A 16,121-nucleotide genomic window follows, 5' to 3' on the forward strand; every position below is an offset into this window, starting at 1 on the left:
ATTTTTGGAAATTTTTGTTGGGAGGCATTATTTAATCGATACTGAAGCTAAAAATATTTTCTTTCGATTGTTTGTCTGTCTGTCCGTGTTTTTTTGAGCATCACGCTGAAACTACTGAATGAATTCAAATGAAACTTGACACGGTTTAAGACCATAATACGGAGAAGGTTATATAATACTTTTATTGCGAAAATAAAATAAGAAGGGAGTGAAATAGGGGTTGAAAGTTTGTATGGAAAGTCCTTCATTTTTTGAGTTACAGTTTTAAAAATTTGTTCATAAATCATAAATTTTTTTTTTAAATATAATGGGATTCAAAAAAAATTTAAAATTCAAACTCTAAAGTGATGAAATAGGGCTTGAAAGTTTACATTGATTTCCACGCGGATGAAGTCGCGGGTGTCCGCTAGTCAATAATTTTCAGATAGCGTACGGAACACGACGGTGTCGTAGCCGCACCAAATACGAAATTCAAAAGTAATACATTCTCGAGTCAGTACGACACGAACCGTCGCATCAGTAACTTTCAACATTATTCAAGAAAAATGGCGTCTCAGGCGTCAGTTTTTAAAATATTTCAAAACATATTAAATATTTTTAAAATTGTTCACAAAAACTAAAGAAATAAGATGGAGTATTTTTTATTGGTAATTAATGATTATTATATTAATTTACATATTTGTTGTTAGTGTTAAATTTTTAAATACAAATAAATGAAATGAGTTTGTACCTACAAGCGGTTGTCGGAGACGCGTGACGTTTGTTTTTTTGTAATGGGTTTCGCCGGCTTCAGTACGTTGCTTGTACGGTTCAGCTACGGACAATGTGTTCCAGGGATCGAATCCCAGGCCAACAAAAAAATAAGTTATTAGGATTTTTCTTACAAGAGAAATCTAAAGTCTAAAGTTCACTCAACAAGTCAATGTAAATATTTTCTATCATTTATGTTCTATCCGCAAATATTATTGACATAATATACTTACCTATTAGGTGTACAGATGAGGGTATATTTTTCCTGAAACTCATATTATTAGGGTTTGCTATTCTTGTATGCAACGATCCCGATTCCAACTTGGCAATAGCACCAAATCGACCGAGTAGAGTTTCACAAGGGGAACTAAAGGGGTCCATAATATACCACGGTGATACGTTGAACTACCATTTGACTTGCGGGGCCGTTGTGGGGTTTTTATAGACTTTTATTGAGTTAAACTTTGGGGTGGAACTTAGATTTGATTGTTACGGACGTTTAAACGTATACCTACTGTGCCTTGGTAATTGTGTAGGTATAGTGCCTTGTTATATTAACCTTTGAATCATCAATGCATCTATACCTACTTAATAATAGGTATTAAGAGGATAAAAAGAGCCGTGATAGCCCAGTGGATATGACCTCTGCCTCCGATTCCGGAAGGTGTGGGTTCGAACTCGGCCCGGGGCATGCACCTCCAACTTTCCAGTTGTGTGCATTTTAGGAAATTAAATGTCACTTGTCTCAAAGGGTGAAGGAATAACATCGTGAGGAAACCTGCATACCAGAGAATTTTCTTGATTATCTGCGTGTGTGAAGTCTGCCAATCCGCATTGGGCCAGCGTGGTGGACTATTGGCCTAACCCCTCTCATTCTGAGAGGAGACTCGAGCTCAGCAGTGAGCCGAATATGGGTTGATAACGTAAGAGGATAAAAAGAGCCGTGATAGCCCAGTTGATATGACCTCTGCCTCCGATTCCGGAGGGTGTGGGTTCGAACCCGGCCCGGGGCATGCACCTCCAACTTTTCTGTTGTTAATTTAAAAAATAAAATATCACGTGTCTCAAACGGTGAAGGAAAAACATCGTGAGGAAGCCTGCATACCTGAGAATTTTCTTATATTCTCTGCGTGTGTTAAGTCTGCCAATCCGCATTGGGCCACCATGGCCACCATGGCCAAACCTTTTCATTCTGAGAGGAGACTCGGGCTCAGTAGTGAGCCGAATATGAGTTGATAATGATGATGATGATATAACAGGTAAAGTTTGTGGTGTTATAGAGGGTAATCCTTGGATCTACTAACCAAATTATGAAAATTCTTTTACCAAGTCACGTTATTTGCGAGTGTCACAGGCTGTACTTTATCCTCGTATTCTCACGGGTACGGGAACTACGCGGGTGAAATCGCGGGCCATATGAATTTATAATATTTAACTGTTAAGTGCTTTAATTATTTACACGATAGGTACTAAAACATATTCAAGCTTTTTTAAATATTTTTCTGTGTTTCTGTTTGTCCGTGCTAATCTCTAGAACCTCAGAACCGATTTTAATAGAAATTTCAGTGAAATCAAGGAGATTATGGAACAACATATAGGCTATTTTTTATCCCGATAAACTACATAGTTCCCGAGGGATTTATGAAAAATTAAACTAAATAACTAAACTAACTAAAAGCTAGATAGATATCTTGAAATCACAGACAGATACATTAATTTTATTTTTATGTAGGTATAAGTTACTTGGATACCGACCAACCTAAAGCGTAGTTTAATAAATTGACTAATTAAGGAAAAAGGATAAAGGTTTATTTTGAGCTAATTATCAACAAATAATCAACAATAATATTAATTAATGCAATAATGAACATAATTGGTAATTATTTCTTTCATAAATATTTTCCTGTTTGCTTAAGGGCTATATTCACTACGCTTCCATGATACCTTCATGAGTAGGTACCTCTAAATGTTACGTGAATCTATCAGCCTTTCAGCAGAAAAAAAAGAAAGAGATTAAAAAGCATTGAGAACAAATCATCATCATCATCATATCAGCCGATGGACTTCCACTGCAGGATATAGAAAATCATTTTTGAAAAAATTGTCAAAATGCTTTAATAAATTTTAGATAAAATAATATTTTCACTACTCTTGCTCAAAAACATTGTCATATTACCACTCCACAGCGGGGCTAAACAAGCATATTAGCCTCTAGGGGCTAAAGTAATTTTGTTTACAAACAAACTTACAAATTAAACACCTACTTACGAAAAATTTAATAAGTGGAGAAAAATTTAACAAGTGCATTCTTACTTACAACTTACGCATGGTGTTTTTTAAACAATTATCTAACATGTGTACCCCTCATACTCATTATTCAACTTCACTGTAGTCGGAAATTAAGTTACCGGGTAAAAGCATCTCCTCGAAACATCCAAAGTTACATATCATTAGCATTTTGTACCTACATATTAATTTTCAAATAAAATAAAACATTGAATACTGTACCGAGTTATTTTATTTTCTCGCAATCGCAGTGAAAAGCAGAGTGTAACACGTGGGACTAAACCCATTATAAACTCGGTTTCTATTTAGGCGGCTCTCTCTTGAGGTAAAAATACCTCGTTTAAAATGGGTTTTTTTAACCCCTTGTATAACAATCTACTATTTCATTGTAAAATAAAATTTGCACACTATAATATCTAGGTGTCTAGGTAATTGAATAATGTTACGATCATAACATGTACCACTAATAGCAAATAAATAATGCTTTAATTTGATTTGATTTAGGCCTTTTGTAGGGACTTCTAAACACCACGATCCTGAGCCGCCTGCATCCAGCAAATCCCTGCGACTCGCTTGATGTCGTCAGTTAAACTGGCGGGTTGAGTACAAACCACCAGCTGGCCTATTCACTATTTTGGTCTTTATTATCAAACTATTGAAGTGGACAACAAAGTGTCATCTACGTATATGTATATGATATTAACTGTAAGCACCGGATGACATTTGTAATGTGTATCATAATATGTGGATGTAATTTTGTCACTTGATTTGGTATTCATGTTGATGGGTTTATAATAAAGACCAAAATAGAAAATAGGCCAGAAGGTCGCCACCAGGTGGAGTAAGTACAAATACTACATATAAAACACAAATTATTTTTGTCAAAGTAGGTTCAACTTAAAATTGCACAAGCAAGCCCTATTCAATCCTAGGATTTTCACTTGATTGCATGTGAAAACCTAAAACGCCAGTAAATATTTCGTTTAAGTGAAACGACCTCATAAAATCATTGATTAATTTTTTTTGTCCCCTTTTTTTATATGACTTTTTTTAGTACAAGTACGTGAATCTGAACAAAAATATATAAGTCGTTAATACGGGGCTTAAACGTCAATTTTAATGGGCAACGATATAGGTTAAATAATTAACTGCGTGATAATTAACTAAAGTTTTCGGTAAACAGGAAAACCGTTAGAATAAAATATTTTATTGTGAAATTCGTAATTATTAATAATATATTTCTTGTGGTAAATGTTACTTTAGAAATACATATGGCGTGTCTTATTAATGTAATACTAAGTAATGTTTGTTGTTTAACTTAGAAATTATGTATTAAGTCAACTTTCCCAAACGTCAAAAACGCTAGTAAGAGTTGGTAGAGACCCATAGTTAGCAACGCTAATTAGGCCTACCATACCTACTTATGGTAGGATTATTGTCTGTAAATCTTTCAACTTTCCAAATTGACGAAGGTCTGGTCAATACAGCCTCTTAATCCATAATATTTTAATCAACTTCAAACAAAGGAGGTTTTTAATTCGAAGCGTATGTTTTTATTAATGTTTGGTCATATCTTCGTCATTTAATAACCAATTTTGAAAATTCTGAAAATTGTTTGAAAGAGATTGATCTCATTTCATTTCATAAAAATCGGTTTAGTAATTTTGTGTTAAAATTAGAGTAAAATACGTCTTTGAAGTCGGTTCCATTTTTATGTTTAAAATATTATAATACAACTTTGTGAACAAACAAATGACCTACGTTATATATTAAAGGTGCTATGTATTTAAAGTCATTAATGCGGACAAACCCGACTGCCAAAGCCAGTCAAAGAGAAGTAATCTAATACAAAATAATAATGTTACTCAGCGATATCGCTCCCAATGAATGAGTGAGTGAGTGAATGATTGTTAAATGTACCAGAAGTGAGCAAATTCGTTTTTAAACGGCTATCAGTCGGTCATTAAAACGGTTGTGAATGCGTTCGCCTATGGCGCGCCATTTTAGCTTGCTAGGGTGACCATGAGATTTATTATTATTTTAGAATTGCATTATATTTATTTATTTAAATTTATTATTATTACTATACAGGTAGTTATCTTCCGGGCAGTATAACAGTTCTATATGCCTTTACATGAGCGGTGATAGCCCAGTGGATATGACCTCTCAAATGGTAAGAGGTTTGGATTCTGTGCTTTCAAGCAGCAGCATTTTTTAGTATGTCAAAGCTAAAATAACCGATGCAACAGTAGCAGTGTTATGCTTCTAATAGGGTAACTAACTAAAAGTAAGAGATAACTCATAAAATTTACTTATTTCCATACTTTTCGCGTTAATGCAAAGAAGGATTATTAATTTTAAATAAGGATAACGATAAAAGTTTGCCTGTAATTAATAAACTCTTGAAATGTAACCGTTCAAGTGACGTGAATTAAATCATACATATTGTGTACAATGTAGAATTTAAAAGTAAACTTTTTGCGGTTTGACAGATGAACACAAATTAATTACATTTGTTGATATATATAGTAAGTTACTTATTTACTCTATGACAAACTAAATAACACTGTAGGTCATGTTTACATACAGTAGATCTGGTAGACGCAGGTCCGGAGTTCCATGCATCAAGTCCTGGTAATGCCATATATTACGGAACAGCGATAACTTATTCATAGGCCCTTTTATATTGAACACATAAGTGGTTGCAATCACAATATGTTTTATACCACATTGCCATAAATTCAATCTATTGATTCTACTAAATTAATACTGTTCAAAATACTAAGGGCCAGTTTCGCAACTTTTTGCTAAGTATCGGTTAGTATGTAACCTTTAGTTTTGTCATAATCTTACTTTATGTCAAATGATAAAGCCATTTAACAACGGGAATAAAGTATTTTTGAAGTGATAACTTCTCATGGAAGGGCAAAACTGCATCGTAGCGTAACGCGTTACATCGCCACTATGGCTGCTTTTATCTCACGCATACGGCAGCAGGTTTACACACTTCTATCGAGTGTCTCGAGACGCACACGTTTCTGTTTAACAAGTTTTTGTCCCGGTTTAAATATTGTGTCGCATGGTGACGCTATCCGCTTGCGTTTATTAAGTAGGTACTCTCGATAATGGGACAGCACTACAATAGCGTTTGTCCGACACAATAGACACGACTCCGGCAATTGTTGTTCCCACATCTGGGATCCTCGATACCGACTCTAATCATGGACGCCCTGTTTATTCTATTTTCAAATCTTGTCATTTTTGAATTGAGAATGCGGTTGCAGAATAGACTACGCGTATTTTTTAAGTTGTCTCGAATTTATATAAATAGACTTTGTAAATGGTTCAAATAATATTTTTTTAATTCTTAACCATTCGCTGCCTGCGAGTATTTTATCGGTGAGCCCGTCTGCGTTGAAGAAGCCGACAGTCAGGGAATGCGCTTTTAATCTACCGTTGTGAGCCATTTAAAAAATCTTTATATTCCTCTATCGCGCGGAGCATGATACTGTGCTCGCCTATTGCCCTTAGTAGTAGTTATATTTTTTTACATATCACGTAACGGATACGATGGGCGACCGGTCGTCCATTTAGAAGTCATGATAGACCTTGAGTACAATCAGTTTATATTGATTTTGCTGGCTTTTTCAGCCATTGCCACCTGAGACCTCCCAAAGCCACCACGACCCAAAGTCTATAGTTATCTATCGTACCTACTTACGTATCGTTATTGCAAGAGCATGAGCTCTATCCATCATCATCATCAATTAGTCTATCCAAAACATCACTGGCTTGGCACCGCCTTCAAACTGATCAGAAGGTAGCATATAGGTAAGATGTTATTTTTTGCTTTTTAGTTTAGGTTAATTTTTGAGTTGGAAGTCGGTTGAATTTTTATTATTAAAATTTTTTTACATGTCACGTAACGGATACGATGGGCGACCGGTCGTCCATTTAGGAGTCAAGATAGACCTTGACTACAATCAGTTTATATTGATTTTGCTGGCTTTTTCAGCCATTGACATCTGAGACCTCCCAAAGCCACCACAACCCAAAGTCTATAGTTGTCTATCGTACCTACTTACGTATTGTAGGAGCATGAGCTCTATCCATCATCAACATCAATTAGTCTATCCAACATCATCATCATCATCATCATCAATCATTATGAACCCATATTCGGCTCATTGCTGAGCTCGAGTCTCCTCTCAGAATCAGAGGGGAATCTATCTATATAATTGCATAAAATAAAACTGTAACAGATCAAATTCTGTACATTGAAGATATTTTGAAAATTAATCGACACTGAAGCCAAAAATATTTCTTTTTTTAATTTGTCGTCTGTCCTACCTCCTTACAATTTTAGTTTAGCATGTATCGTCGAATGGAACCCTAAATTAGTGACGATAACGAAGTGAATTCGATAAACGGTGTAACAAAAGTTCAAACAAACATTAAATCACGAACTCCGGACAACAAGCGCATTAACTTTCAACAACTCCGTAATCATACGAACACTTTAAAATCTCCCCACCTTGTAAAATCAACCATCTCAACGTGACCCCTAAAACGCCCATCAAACTTCTCCCCATGGGGGAATTACGCATAATTTTAAATACACGGGGGTCAGGTTAAATTGGTCGTGGGGTAAACAGGGTCGACTATTAAGTGATGGGTAATTTAGGAATACATAAAGTACATAATAGGGTTCTTAACTGGGGCTAAATGAGGTGAAAATGGAACGTTTACCCTACTCCCTCCCTGTAGGCCAATGCAGGGATGGCGAACATTTTGCATTACGTGCTTTTTTGTATAAGAATCCTAGTTGGTAGGGTGATAAGTAAAAGTTGTCCAAAAGGTTGTAAAATTAGTTGAAATTGTATCTATGATTTACCTAATAAGAAAGAATCGACAAGAAACCAGAGAACAGGATTCGTATTTTTGTAGATGTAAGTAAGCACTATACCTACATATTTAGTTTAAATAATAGTAAATATAAAAAAACTTATTTTAAGTAAATGCAATACATTATGTATTAAGTATACCTGTACTTACAATATTATAATTATACTTGCTGACGCGATTTCACACGCGTGGTTTCCGTTCCCGTAGGAATATGAGGATAATATATAGCCTTCCCCGATAAATGGGCTATCCAACACTGAAAGAATTTGTCAAATCGGACCAGTAGTTCCTGAGATTAGCCCGTTGAATCAAACAAACAAACTCGTCAGCTTTGTAATATTAGTATAGATTTGTAGATACTAAACATTGTTATTATATGTAAATCTACCAAAAATATTATTTAAACAAATGGTTTACCACCCCTGAGGTAATGGATGTGGCCCACGATGTACCAACGTTGTATAAACGATGTACGCCTGAATGACTTTCATAATTACTCCGTAATGATATTATCGTACAATATTAATTAAAAAGTAATTGTCTGGCTTGCTTTTATGTTAATTAAAAATTTACAAAATTATAAATACATATGACTTGTATCGTTCTTCAGAGAGCCGTGATAGATGGATATAACTACCTCCGTTTCCGGAGGGAGAAGGTTCGAGTCCGGTCCGGGGCAGGCAGAAATTAAATATCACGTGTCCCAAACATTGGGGAAAATACAATTTAAGGGCAAGTAATAAAATATACTTACAAAATAGACACATGTCACTACTTAGCCCCAAAGTATAGCCTGTGTTAAGAATACTGTGATAGCGGATTATGATAATTATATATTTATGTACTAAATAAAACAGAAGCCGTGATAGCACAGTGGATATGACCTCTGTCTCCGATTTCAGAGGGTGTGTGGGTTCAAATCCGGTGCGGGGAATGCACCTCCACCTTTTCAGTTGTGTGCATTTTAAGAAATTAAATATCACGAGTTTCAAACGGTGAAGGAAAACATCGTGAGGAAACCTACATACCAGAGAATTTCCATAATTCTCTGCGTGTGTGAAGTCTGCCAATTCGCATTAGGCCAGCAAGGTGGACTATTAGCCTAAGCCCCCTCATTCTGAGAGGACACTCGAGCTCAGCAGTGAGCCGAATATCTATACTAATATTATAAAGAGGAAAACTTTGTTTGTATGTTTGTATGTTTGTTTGTTTGTTTGTTTGATTGTAATGAATAGGCTCAAAAACTACTGGACTAATTTTAAATATTCTTTCACCATTCGAAAGCTACATTATCCACAAGTAACATAGGCTAAATTATATTTTGGAAAAAAATAGGGTTTCGTAAGATATTTGGGTTTTTCGGACACAAGGTGTAAAAAATCAACCAGAAAAGTAGGGTAGGGGTAGGTAGGAGTAGGGTGGGGGTAGGATAGGGGTAGTTAAAAGTTTACATCGAGTTTCACGCGGACGAAGTCGCGGGCGTCGGCTAGTAGGTTAATAATGATGAAATAAAACATTTATATAATGTATAAATACACCCAGACCCACCCATGCTCATCACACAAATATTTTCCAGTTGTGGAATCGAACCCACGGCCGTCAATGCAGAAAGGGTCACTACCAACTGCGCTATGCGGCCGTGAAAATACACTGAAATGCGTGAAAAACGCAACACACAATACAATAGAAAAAAAAACCTTATAAAACTTTCCAAAGGATTTACGACGATCCTAAAATTCTATTAATTGAATCCTCCATTCTTATAAATTAGTAATCCATAAAAATTAAACACAATAAAAGTCCGAATTCATAATAAAAGTCAAGAGTATTGTATGAAACCCTTTTTTTTAATCAAAGACTACAAAAATGCCGCCGCAGCAGATGCATCACATTTTTATTACCATTAAATGCCATAAATAATTTGATTAGTTTCGTATTTATCAACATGGGACCATCGGAAACGTCACCCATTCATTCGTTCATTCAGTCATTCGTTCGGGTTAGGGTTATCGATTTTTATTTTCTCTCGTTTATTTATTTGTTCTTTTTTTTAATTTCCGATTTTCAGCTGGAAACACAGATCGGATGTCGCCACGAACACAGCCCACACAACCTTATAATCTAAACTAAGAACTACACTGACATTAAAACTAAAAAGTAAATTAGTAATTAAAAATCGAACAACTATTTAATTAGGTACATAGAATGAGATCCTAGTCGCCCCAAACCCATGTGATTTTAGGAAAGAATTTTCCACCAAGCTGAGAATTGAAATTTTAAATTTCTTAGAATAAAGAATAGCTCAGTTTGTCATAACCAAACCCTGGAATCGTACCCAGGAGTCCGTGATACGAAGCCACATGAACTAACATCTGGACCATCGAGACAATCATGGTGTACAGAATGTTATTTTTGAAGTAGGTTTTATATTTTAATTTTACATATTTGTCACGGTGTCAATGTTGGTCAGGCCGTAGTGTAGTTAACTAGTGTAGTTAACTGGCTTGTCTGAATTTTAACTTTTTTAAGCTTACACCCAACGTTTCGCTTCTAAGTTCCTTAAGCGAAAGCTAAAATTTAGAATTCCTTTTCGGCGTTTGTTTCCCGCTACGAACAATATAAACACTCTCAAGGCAAGAGCGAATAGGCATTATCTAGGCAAGCACGTCCATTAAGATAACATTAGATAGACCTCATCATTGGTTTCTATTAAGCATGTGGTTTGCAAAAAAAAAAGACTGCTTTTAGGTTTATAAAAACTTCTTTCTTGAAATGTATTTTTAAATATTTGTTTTAATAATTTTGTCTACTGGAACGATAGTGTGGCAACCCTGAATTTAAGTAGTCATGTATAATAGTAGAATCTATTCAATTTACCGTATACCGGACAACCATTTAAAAGCCACTAATGTTATCTTAATATCTTAAGGGTATGAAGATGTCACTTTTGACATACAATGATCCCATGAAAACGAAAAAAACACTCAATTCTAAACCCTATCCCTTCAACATAAGGATGGTATTGAATCGTAAAAATCGGTGCTATAATATTATTGTTGTTTATTATTCGCGTTTTTTCGCATCACCTTTTTCTATAGCACGATATCAAAAGATCTTTTGGTTCTTTGAAATCGTATAAAGGAGCTTATGCACGTGTTTGTAAGCACGCGTTCGAAATTTAAACGTAGCCATAGATTAAAAAGTATTTAAAAAAACGACCGCCATAACAAAATTTCTAACTACCCTACATCGAAAAAGTTTTCTTTTAACGTATATTATACTAGCGGTCGCCCGCGACTTCGTCCGGCCTTAGACATCCTTTTTGTTTTTCTTTTTTTATTCTTTACAAATTAGCCCTTGACTACAATCTCACCTGATGGTAAGTGATGATGCAGTCTAAGATGGAAGCAGGCTAACTTGTTAGGAGGAGGATGAAAATCCACACTCTTTTCGGTTTCTACACGACATCGTACCGGAACGTTAAATCGCTTGGCGGTACGTCTTTGCCGGTAGGGTGGTAACTAGCCACGGCCGAAGCCTCCCACCAACCAGACCTCAACCAATTAAGGAAGTCTCAATATGCCCAGCCGGGGATCGAACCCAGGACCTCCGTTTTGTAAATCCACCGCGCATACCACTGCGCCACGGAGGCCGTCAAATACCTTAATCCAGCCCTATCGCAACATCTGTTCTTAGCGGACACCTACAAACTATGAACTACCTTTACTAATTTCGCAGGCTTCCTCACGATGTTTATCTTCGCTCTTTGGGACACGTGATATTTAATTTCTTAAAATGCACACAACTGAAAAATTTGAGTATGCCCCGGACCGGATTCGAACCCACACCCTCCGGAATCGTCGGTCATAATAGTAAAATAAAAAATGAAATAAATTCACTATGTACAACTTTAAACAAAAAACTCGATAACTTTCTTTCACTAGTCAAGCAAGTCACAAGCACAACATTAGGCATAGTAGCTAAATCTATCGATAGATATTTTGACAGAGTTCGTTGAGGGTCAAAGATTAATCAATACATATTACATATGAATAAAACTGAAGTGTTTGTCTGTAATTTCAAAATAACTTATAATTCTCAACTCGTATACGGAAACGCACTTCTTAAAAAATAGATTTTTTGTTCTGAAAAAATTTAAAAAAAAATGTCTTTTTGTCTATCTGTCTGTCTATTTGTGCGGGTAAACTTTTGGACAGCCTAAACGGTTTTATAGGAAATTTCACTAGGTGATTAAGGAGACTATTGAGCTACATACAGGCTATGTTTTGTCAAGGAAAAACCCATGGTTACAGCGGGATTTGTCAAAAACTGAATTTCACGCAGACGAAATCGCAGTCATCCACTAGTATCTTATAAAACAGACTTGAACCCTGGACTCTCGTTAAGTCAGGCAATGACTACACCAACAAAGTAAAAACCAGTTAAAATAATCCGTGCCTCGAAAACCGGCGACCACACACGATGTTGTTTGACCTCCCTAAAAGCGCATCACTAAAAGGTGTTAACGTGCAAAACACACGCGTTCCATTTTTAAAACCATAATCTGCTTAGTACAGTGGCGCTTGTTTGTTCGAAACTTAAATGTTTTTTTTTCTATTCCCTTTGGCTTTGGCTTCTCTTTGCCAACTCAAATGTTCATATCCAGCGCCTTTAAATAAATTAAAAAAAAAACTCAAATGTTACACTTAACTATTCTTTATATCCGATTGTTACACGTTCTTTGTTCGGTTAATATTTGTTGAGGGTATAATGCGTTCAAATTAAAAAGATACATTTCAACAAGCGGGTTGGGAAGGGTTCAGGGGTCTTTTTAAAGTGGTTTCGTTAAGTGGTGCTTAAGTGGGAGACTGGTGTTTGGTTGTTTTAGGATGCTATTTGTTTTTGGCTTAACACGACTCCTCTTTAACAAGATTGTGTTTATTTTTATCTGTACGATAGAAAGGGGTTTTGCTGTCGCTTTGTCTACCTTATAATTATTATCTGTATCAGGTATAAGAATTAACAACAGAATATTTTAAACATTTAAGGCAATTGATATGCTTATAGCCGTGATAGCCCAGGGGATATAAACTCTACCTCCGATTCCGGAGGATGTGGGTTCGATTCCGGTCCAGGGCATGCACCTCCAACTTTTCAGTAATGTGCATTTTAAGAAATTAAATATCATGTAGGTACCTCAAACGGTGAAGGAAATCGGAAGGAAACCTGCACACCAGAGAATTTTCTTAATTCTCTGCGTGTGTGAAGTCTGCCAATCCGCCAGCGTGGTGGACTATTGGCCTAACACCTATCATTCTGAGAGGAGACTCGAAATTTTTTTTCAGTCTAGTAGAACGATAATGAACTATTCAAGACCATTTAAAAAAGTGTCTACTAGCCTATTACACTATCAAGTAGGCATAGACTAATAAAATAGGCAGACGGTTTTCTTGCTGTCAAACAACTGAAGCACCCAATGATATTCTATAATATTATTATAACACATAATACCTAAACATTGTCTACAATGTCGAGTTGTGTGTTTAGATTAGGTTAGGTAAGTGTAAAAGCTATAATTATACTTAAATATATAATGTAAGTGAACACTAAATTGTGCATGTGTGCGCTCAGTGGTGGCATTTTTTGCGGTGATTTTGTAGGCACGTAACATATCTATAGTATAAAATAATCATTGCACCGTAATGCCACCGAGTAGGTACCTATATCTGAGTGTAAAGTGAAATTAATGACGACACCCAAATACTTTAACCATAACTAGTAGAATAGCGGTACGGTGACTAATATACTTGCTTAAAAAAACCGGACAAGTGCGAGTTGAACTCGCATGATGAGGGTTCCGAAAGATGTTTTACTATCATGTTTTTTGGAATCTGGCACAAATCATATCATAAAACATCTATTTGGGCTAATTTTTTCGTTAAATATTTGTCTATGTTAACGGAGGTGTATGTTATACGTGATTGCATATAATACATATAAAGTAAGAAGCATGTGATAGCTATGGGGATGACCTCTGCATTTGGTTCGGAGGGTGGATAAAGTCAGCCATTGACCATCAAGTAATCTCACGATCTTGTAGCGCAAACGGCAGACGCCAGTTTTTCGCTGTTTCGAGAGAGGATAATAATTTTAATTAAGTTTTAAATATCAAGATAATTTCAGCAATTAAAAACCTATTATTCGCGTAATTTTCCTTAGTTAGTTAAAAACAAAAGAATCACGTTCGAAATATAAATTACGAAGGAAAAATGCGAAGGCGACAGATAAAACACCTAGTAATATTCCTCGAGAGACTCATAAGAAAATGCTTCAAGAATAACTAGAAGAGTACGGTTACTAATATATTTACAAACAATAATAATTTTAATTGAGTTTCAATCATCAAGGTAATTTCAGCAATTAAAAACCTATTAAACTGTACGCGTAATTTTCCTTAATTAAAAAACAAAAGAATCGCGTTCGAAATATAAATTACGAAGGAAAAAGGCGAAGGCGACAGATAAAACACCTAATATTATTCCTCGAGAGACTCATAAGAATATGCTTCAACAATAACTAGAAGAGTAGGTAGGTACGGTTACTAATATATTTACAAACCATAATAATTTTAGGTAATTATTGTTCAAACATCAAGGTAATTTCAATAATTAAAAACCTATTAAACTATACGCGTAATTTTCCTTAATTAAAAAACAAAAGAATCACGTTCGAAATATAAATTACGAAGGAAAAAGGCGAAGGCGACAGATAAAACACCTAATACCGCTCCTCGAGAGGCCCTCATAAGAAAACAGCTTAACTGAAAATTTATACCGAAATAATACGAAAGGGCAATCATTTTTTAAATAACGACTTTCATATTCCCGAGTGGCGCGGACAATTTAGCGGAGATGAGATATTTTTTTTATTAAAAACGGGGACGCAGAGTGGGGACGGGCGCTCGCCCATTATAGCGCGAAATGAGTTTTTAGTTAGCGCCTTTTTTCAGATGATTACAGGCTGTTCTTTTTTTTAATACATGGACATGGGTGCAAGCCTCTGACCTTTTACAAGACCTGCCTTGCTAGAGGTTACCCCTCTGTCAAAACTATTTGATCATGATCAAATGTTTTCACACAAACTGCGTCTATATAATTGATGTTTCACTGTGTTAATTTTACACGTGTGTGTATTACGATTTAAAATTTGTAGTTGTGTGTAGCGTAAGGATACATAATATATTTGTTGGTATTAAATATTTTCGATCTGTGAGTTTACCCTCAAAAAACGACAGACAATTTTGTTGGTGTAATTGCGATACAAGTCAAATAGAATGGTAATTGGTCCTATTTTTACAATCCAAAAGTGCCAAGTTTCATTTGAATTCATTCAGTAGTTTCAGCGTGATGCCCGGCGAAAAAAATCACGGACAGACAGACAGACAGTTAAAAAATCGAATAAAAATATTTTTGGGTTCAAAATCGATTATATAATTCCCTCAAACCAAAATTTCCAAAATATCTCCAATGTAGAGAATTTTACCTGTTTCAGTTTTATTAAAAGTATAGATAGATGAATTTAGATTTAATTTTAATCATAACATTTTCCGAGCAGCCTGTATCATAACGGTAATAGAAAAGCAACGAAGTAATAAAATGTGTAAATCTAAGAAGTAATCTAAGAAGTTTTTACAATATTTAACTTGCAATTTAAGAACTAACAGTTATTTATTATTATTTAATTTTAATCATTACGGACGGATGATAACAAGGTTTCAAATACAAAAAAGGCATTCCCAAGTATAGGGTATATGTACACACATCAGCGTTTTTAAAACACGCCGTTTTTTTATCGAGTAGTGTTAGATTCTCAATTTTGGACGTTGGAAATATACATGAATTAAATTAAGAACGTTAATAAAGCGCCAACGTTGGGTTTTAACCGCGACTTCCTCCGCGTGAAAGTCGATGTAATCTTTCAACTACCCCTACCCTTACCCTACCCTACCCTAACCTACCCTACCTTACCTTTCCCTACCCTAATCTACCCATAAAGGCTGCACACGCGATGGAAGCTTAAAAAATGGAGTAACTTCTCCCGTTTTCCCAACATTTCCCTTCACTGCTCTGCTCCTATTGATCGTAGCATGATGAAAAGTATACTATAACCTGCCCAGGAGT

Source organism: Bicyclus anynana, chromosome 24 (genome assembly GCF_947172395.1).
Source record: "Bicyclus anynana chromosome 24, ilBicAnyn1.1, whole genome shotgun sequence".
Lineage (NCBI taxonomy): Eukaryota > Metazoa > Arthropoda > Insecta > Lepidoptera > Nymphalidae > Bicyclus > Bicyclus anynana.